Genomic DNA, 8,160 nt, shown 5'->3' with positions numbered 1-8,160 from the left:
AAAATAAATAAATAAAAAAAAAGATTAAAGAAATACACAGAATAATTGTTACACAAAGATTTTAAAAAAATTTTGCAAAGAACCAAAATTAAAAATAGTTCCTATACAGTCTTGTTTTTCAGAAACATGTTTCAATAAACACGACACCGAAAACAAATAAACGCTTTAAAAAGAACAGCTTCCTTCTGTTATGAACCGGCGAAACGAAAACAAATAACTGAAAATCACAATTAATTGCGGTAAATTTACAACAATAAAAAGCAATAAACTTTTTTTGCCTCTTAAGGAAAATTATCATCCAAACATTCCCATTTACAGTTACAATTAAACACCGCTAATTACATAAGAGCACTAAACCCGCGCAATTATTTCATTTGGAGTACAAACATTTTGTTTGAAGTTTTTCGCCTGTGTCCAGTGTTGCCGTATTCGCGAATTGTGTGAATTTCCTGCAGTCCACCATAAAAGGTAATCCGTTTTTTATTAGCTCACAATTTTTACATTTTTACCTATTTGATATGCCAACAACAGCAATTAGCTGAAAATAAACTAAATCATCACTACAGCAACCAAACCTCATTCTAAATACAACAATTTATTTTATATCGCTGCATTTTTTGTTATTGTTCGTACGCTTATTTGATGTGCGCTTGGAAATTTGAAATGCTATTGTGCTATAATAAAATCTTTAATCGGATTTTATTTGCTAGTTGGTGTGTGTTTCGCTTCTTTTTATTTTGTTTGCTTTTTTGCCTTTTCCTCCTTTTTTCTTTTAGCTCAAGCTTTATATGTTGTGCAGCGTTGTTGTTGTTGCTAATGCTGTGAGCGGGCATTGTAAAGCGCTTAGTTGCAGCGGCAGCATTGTGTGTGCTTTTATTGCTGTTGTTGTTATTGTTGGCTACTTAAAAATAATTTGCGCTAATTCACCAATACTCTTTCTTGTTGCTGTGTGTGCGTGTGCATGTTTGTTTGTAAGTGCGTAGTATAGGGAGATTGCATAAAAATTGGTTTGTTGTGGTCTCGTTGAGAAGGAAACTAAATGGAAAACTGTAAACAGCTTAGAGCACAGCCACCTGTTGACGATTTTTTTCGTAATTATTTGTGGGTATTGAAATTTGATGCTGACGAGTGAGGTGAGTTTTATTTGAGTAAAATTTGTAAAAGCGAAAACTATTTCTTGGGTTTGCTGTTTTATCAACCAGTTATTCGTTTTTTTGACCCACTCTAATGTATGTATGTTAAACATATGTCAGAACATCAATATTGTGATATACATAAGCCATCGTTTTTGCTAATAAAGCAAAATTTCAAAATTTCCAGTGCGACTGTTAAACTTAAGAAATGAACAAGAAAAGAAAATTGCTTTGTTTAATAAAGAATATGTTATTCAATAGTGTTGCAATTTTCAGTGTTGCCTATGCAACACTGCGCTGTGGAAAACAACTAAAGTCATTGCACTTGCATTTTGCATATAAAAGTATAAACATCTACACATATGCACCTTTTATTACTCGTGTAAATAACACATAAATAGTGTAAAAAAAAAATATAAAAAAAAAATCAAAGAGCTGATATTTTCAAGTTTGATGCATAAAAGATAACCTTTAACGGCTCATAACTCACTAACTCACTAATTGTTTATGATTTTCCATAAACGATCGCTTGTGGCATGTGCGCTGCAAGTTGCACACCAACAATGCACACACGCTCACAAACGCAGACATAAAATCAGACGTAGTTGGCTGTTATAGCCTAAAAAATTGTTTTTTTTTGTTATTTTTGGATTTAACCATGAAGGATAGTTTTTGGTTAAACGATGTAATCACGCGTCTAAGCGGTATATATGTACATATGTGCGAGTAATATGTGTGTATTGTATACACATTCATATGTATATGTATGTATATATATGAACGTAAAAACGAGTAGCGTTGCATATGATTACTTATAGCTGTTTGACTGCATTGATGTTTGTTTTTTGGGGTGCCAAAAAGTTCAAGGCAATAAATTTGCTGTAAAAAAATCGGTAAATAAGAAAAGTTAATATGGGGAACTCGTGTGTACGGTATTAAATTAACAAATATTTCCACATATATGTATATATACAAACATATTTAATTGTAAATATAATTTATAATAGCTGCATTCAATTTGCTAGACCTTGAAGAGTAACGAATCGAACAAACAACTGGTATAATTGCCATAGACTGGTATAATCGACTGAAGATTTAATACCAATAGTTTTTAAAATAATAATAATAAATTCTTCTTGCCTTCGAACGGATAAATTTTGGCTACCCAGAGTATACTTTTTTTAAGACCGGAAGTCATCAGCCGCTTGAGCCATATATTGCTTGTCAAAAAAGTCTTGCGGTATTTTCGCTAGTTGGCGCTGAGAGCGCGTAGTTCTAGTTTTATTCGTCGCATCGGGTCATGCTTTACCGCTTTGGAAAGCTCATTTCACGCGCTAACACGTGCTTGATTGATTGTCGTTTCCTTTAAGTCGTTCGTGAATTATAGCGTCGCAAACAGGGAGCACAATAAAGAGAAAAGACGGCATGTTTTACAGTACTACTACGATAAAGGCAAAAATGCATCTAAAGCCGGCAATAAACTTTGTGCAGTTTATGGACCCGATACAGTTTCCATTTCCACCGCACAACGATGGTTTCAACGTTTCCGTTCTGGTGTAGAGGTGGCGCCACGTTCCGGAAGGTCTGTCGTCGAAAATTGCGATAAATTCGCTGAATTGGTCGAAAGAGACCGGCATAGTAGCAGCCGTAGCATCTGTCTAAGCTAAGCATGAGTGATAAAAAAAAATTTTTATGAACAATTGAAAATTCAATGAAAATACCGCAAGACTTTTTTGACAAACCAACATAATAGAATCGGTTCTGGCCACTACCAAGTAAATGGCGCTCCGAGAACTTTCCTCACTTGCATCAAGTTCTACACGTGGCTATTTCCTCCTAACATATAGTATTAACGATTATTTGTAAAATGAGCAAAGCCCAAACATAGCGAGCAGTATAATGGCGAATCGAAGACGACTAATATTATGCAATAATATACTATATTTAATTTATTGAAACCTTGAAGTGTTGCTAATTCACATTTAATTTGGCAAACTGTTATTTTATTGAACAATTTGTTGTTCGAGTTGTTGATTTTATTTATATTTGACTGGTTGTTATTGTTGGTTTGAGTTAGCTTCAATTCATTTATAGCACTTATTTTCATTAGCTGCTATAAAGATTTTAATAACTTAGTCCATAGAAATCTTTCCTTTTATTCCCACAAAAACTAGCTCAGATCAGTGATTAACTTTACCCGTTGCCCTATTTAGTTAAGATTTACGTCTCTATATTATTGACTTTGATTTAGCCAAGCGTCAACAGTTTCCAGGAAACTTGCTGATTACTAGAACACTACGAATACCCTGTGGCCATTTGATATTGCTTTCTGTTTGCGGAAGTGGACTTGTTTTTCTGATAATTTAAATGTGTTTCCATTTTAAAATAATGTTAAGGCCATGAGTAGTAGAAAATAACGTATTTATAGGTTATATCCACTTCCAAGTCAAAATTGCGTTTTTTATATTTTTCTGAAGAAGAAATTAGAATTTAAAAATTTAATTTAAAAAAATTAATAGAATTTAATCGAATTTTATATTTGGCGATTTATTTTAAAAAAGTTAACTTTTCTTGATCGCACTTCCCAAGAAGTGTCTAGAAGTGAGGAAGATCATTTTTGAAATAATGTGTAACTGTGCGGCAGAGCCTATTCGTGGCGACGAGAGATGTGCTGATGAGGAGAAGTCGATGGAGAAGAGTTGAGCTTTTTCATGGATGGGTCGAAGAGGAAGATTTGTCTGTAAGTAACTAAAAATTTTCAGGCAGAAGTGATTGCTAACAATGTGGCATTAATCGTGAGATCAAAGCTAGTAAAGGTGTATCTTTATTAACTGGAAATAGCATCAAGCAACTATATCATCAGAGTCGTCATCATCATCATCTAGGGACTTTCACCTCCTTTGTTCAGTCTTTTCCTGCCCGAGGCTGAAACATTTCGGAAGTCTTCGCTTTGGCAAACCAGAAGACATAGCCGAAACTGACATTAGCCGTCTCAACAAATTTGTGGGAGGCTGAAACGCTTCGTCTATTTGTAATGGTTTTAAGATCCAGCATACGAGTATAATAGTTTATATAGGAGAAACTAAGGTACCCCAAGTAAAATCTCTATTAGGACATTTGCTGGAAAAATACGTATTTGTTTCGATTATATAGACCCAACTGTCGAGGAAACGAAAATTCTTCTCATCCATTCTTACTTTCCAAAATCAGCCTTATCTAACGGTTCAAATTAGTTAAGTGGGGATGACATCTAGTTTTACCTTTATTCACTGTTAATGTTTTAACGTAGCAATGGACTAATTTTACTTGAAAACAATGAGGTTTTGATGCCCTTTAAATTGCTTTAACCAGCAATATTTATTCCACTTAATTTGTGTCCGGGCGTAATTATCTAGGTAAACCAGTCTGAGTTTGAGTTATCTCCTTGAGATTGCTCTCTTCTTCTCATGATCGTAATCTCAATCATCTTTCTAAAGCATGATTAGGTGCTGAAAACGGAAATGAACCGATTAAATAACAGCTCGTACCTGCTCATTGATTAGTCATCGGGGAATTGGCGAAAGTGTCATCTTCCGGTTAAGCTTAACTAAAGTCATTGCGAAACGCAAAATACAACCAATGAACGCCAATTCCAAATATACACATTGTAGCACTTTTGTAGCGAAATCAACTAAGTCAGAACAAAAATTAGTTCCATTATCGAGCGTATGTATTGTTCAAACGCTCCGTGACATAGCGGAATTTGTTGCATGCGCCAGCTGTTGCGCTTTTTTTTTCTGAATGAAGCATTTGCGCATTTAGTATTGTCCTTAAATTTCGCCGCCTCTAGAATTGTTTATATACAAATACACATGCTTTTACTTCAATCATTTTTAATGACTACCAGCAGCAATTTTTTTTCGCTTCTCTTTTCGGGAAATTATCGCTTTTTGCACATTACAACAACTTTAGTTCCTTCTCTCGGGTTGTTATAAAGTACATAGCATTTATTTCAAGCATTCGAGCGATGCTTATTATTCAACTGCGATTCTATTATTACAAATTTAGATGTATATGAGAGCGTGTGTGTCGGTGCCTATGATGTGTGTATGTATGTATATGTATGTATATATATGCCCGTTAGTTAGTCTTTGTTGGATATTTTTAATTTACGAACTGCACTTAGTGGCAATTAATTTGGTGACGAAAATCCCGTAATTGAGCAAGCGACTAAAAGCGCTTTAACTGTAGCAAGTGTGTTTAATTGTGTGTGCGTGTGGGTGTGTGGATGCGTTGACATTTATATAAAGTTTTTCTAAGAGCGTGAGTAATTGAAAGTGATTAAAGCTTTTTATGTAATATTTTTTAATTAAATATTTTATTATTTTATATTTTAGTTGTAGATAATAGGTTCCATCTGAGTAATAGTTGTTATGTAATATATGAGACTAAGCTCCATTGGCATCCTTAAAGGAATACCAAGTTTGTATTTTTCTTAAATATCTTCAGACCTCAGTTTGGATTATAATTAATTTTTTCCCAAATGTGGTGAATAATGTGGCTCGTCGATAACTTTTTTGCAGATTTGACCATGTTGTACGCTGAAATGTATGAGTTATTGGCGAAAAGACCATCAATGCTTTTCCCATACCCAGCTGCCTAAGATCATTTACTTTATGTAAATTACTCAATGTAATCAACTCTAGTTAAATATTCATTATTTTTAGCGAGTCACTAATTCCAATAAGTGCGGATAAAATTTTTTATAAAAAAAAGAAATCATTGCCTACATTTTGGCGCCATGGTATAAAGCTCTTAGGAGAGAGATATCTGAATACGTTATAAACTAAATATGATAATGAAAATGACAAATGACAAATTTGTGAAGTTTGCGAAGAAAAACCTTTCTCTCGAGTGCTCGAAATGCCGACTCATCAGATGTTGTCATTGTACATGCCTCTGCAATATATAGGAGTATGGGTATGATGAGTGACTTATAGAATTTGGTCTTTGCTCCTCGAAAGAGGACATTACTTCTTAATTGCCTATTCAGTCCGAAGTAGCACCTGATAACAAGATTTATTCTGTGCTTGATTTCGAGGCTGACGTTGTTTTCGGTGTTAATGCTGGTTTCAAGATAGACGAAATTATTTACGACCTCGGAGTTATCACTATTTACAGTGACGTGTGAGCCCAGTGTTGAACGCGAGGAAGGTTTTTTAATGTCAGGAGATATTTCGTTTTACCTACGTTCACTACCAGATCAATTTCCTTTGCTGAGGTCTGGAGAAAGCAGAACTTACGGCTCGATTGTTGAAGCCAATGGTATCAATATCATTGGCGTACGCCAGAAGCTGAAAATTCTTATAAATCTTTTTCGATTAAACTCTGCAGCTCGAATTATTTTCCCAAGGAGTAGGTTGAAGAAGTTGAACGATAGGGAGTCGCCTTGTCTGAAACCTTGTTTGGTAATGAACGGGTTGGAGAGAACCTTCCCCATCCTGATGGCGCTTTTGACATTGTTCAACGTCAATTTACACACCCATATTGGTTTTACGAGGATATCAAAGCCACACATAGCAGCATAGAGGCAGTTGCTTTTCGTGTTGTCGAAAGCAGGTTTGAAATCGGCGAAGAGGATGTGTGTGTCGATCTTCACGGATCTTTTTTAAGATTTGGCGCAAGGTGAATATCTGGTCCAATCACACTGATAAGATTCAATCAGCTTGTTGACTGTGAGCTTTAATCTTTCACACAATACGCTCGATAGAACCTTATACATATGTGATATTGAGGAGGCTTACCCCTCGGTAGTTGGTGCAGATTGAACGCAGCCCTTGACTTAAGCAGTTTTTAGCACCATATACGATTAGAGCAATCCAAAATTAACAAGCAACAGTCTCTAACATCACAGTCACAAAATGACTGTGAACTAGTGTCATAAGACTAAAAGTATGAACAGAAAGCACTTTCTAAATATGTAGTTGAAATGATACGGCGTGAGTTGGAAAAAAACAGACAGTGGATTGTCTAAGACGCAATATTTACAAATAAAAAAGTTTTTAATTAGCATACTTTTGCTTCACTAACCGTGCATATTGACACTTCCTCACAGTTTGAGTGTCGCATTATGAATTTTCATTTCTACAAATTTTACACAAAGCTTATTTCAGCAACTTACGATTTACTTATCAGGAATGTAAATTAAACGTGCTAATATTTACTATAAATTCGACCACACTTATAAACAAAGAAATGGTTGTTCCTTTGTTGTTGTTATTGTTGCACGAGTACATCGTGTGCTGACAATTAAACGTTTATTGAACTGACATAGAGACACGAATGGATGCGCACTTTCTGAACACGAGCACCTAAATATGTACATATGTAGACACCAGAGTATGTATGTGTGGGTGATGTAAACTGTAAATTTAGTACCTACACACGCAAAAGATAACAGTACAGCATGGATTTGCGTGGATTAATTGCAATATTCATTAATTTGAGTTATGTATTTTATACAAATTTTGCGCACAAAAATTAGTTTAAACAGATTAAATACTTAAATTTTATTTGAATATATAATATGAAATGTATATTTACTGTTAGTAAATTATTATTTTTAATATTTCTAATTTATTGAATTTTTTAATACGAGTAATTGCATTTTTTTAATATTAAAATATATTTTTTTTAAATTCTTTTGATTTTGTTAATATTTCGAAAGAATAATTTTTCTATTATTCATTTTACGCAAATCGCACTTAATGGGTTTTTTATGTCAACCCACGATTACCGTTCAGCTATGCAATTGAGCCAGGACAATAGTCCATGAAGAGAAATTATATAATATAAGCTACCGAAACTAATTGCTGTATGCACCACTACAAGCATAAGTCTCAAAATATATATAAAAGCACTAAAATCCCCATGAGATATTATACACTTGTGCCGACGGGTTTTCCAATCTGCAAAGCACTTCAAAAAATCATTTTTTTTTATCTTCTTCAGCTCCTCCTTCGATGCCGTCTTTATCTCGTCAAGAGAA

The 8,160-nt window shown here is 34.3% G+C and overlaps 1 protein-coding gene across 9 annotated transcripts in view; it reads left to right on the top strand.

The window, feature by feature from the left end:
* LOC108976023 (solute carrier family 46 member 3) overlaps nt 1-8,160 on the top strand; it is a 22,087-nt gene that overhangs the window by 2,320 nt on the left and 11,607 nt on the right. For 3 of the 9 annotated variants that reach the window (XM_018944921.1, XM_018944924.1, XM_018944925.1), the window contains exon 2: nt 123-468. The gene's annotated coding sequence lies outside the window, so the exon portion shown is untranslated. Of the gene's footprint in view, nt 1-109; nt 469-8,160 lie in introns of all 9 variants that reach the window. The other 6 variants (XM_018944926.1, XM_018944928.1, XM_018944922.1 and 3 more) reach the window with 4 other exon arrangements.

The sequence above is a fragment of the Bactrocera latifrons genome, unplaced genomic scaffold (assembly GCF_001853355.1).
Source record: "Bactrocera latifrons isolate USDA-ARS-PBARC rearing strain unplaced genomic scaffold, ASM185335v1 scaffold_71, whole genome shotgun sequence".
Classification (NCBI taxonomy): Eukaryota; Metazoa; Arthropoda; class Insecta; order Diptera; family Tephritidae; genus Bactrocera; species Bactrocera latifrons.
This window is presented reverse-complemented; position numbering and strand designations above follow the sequence as displayed.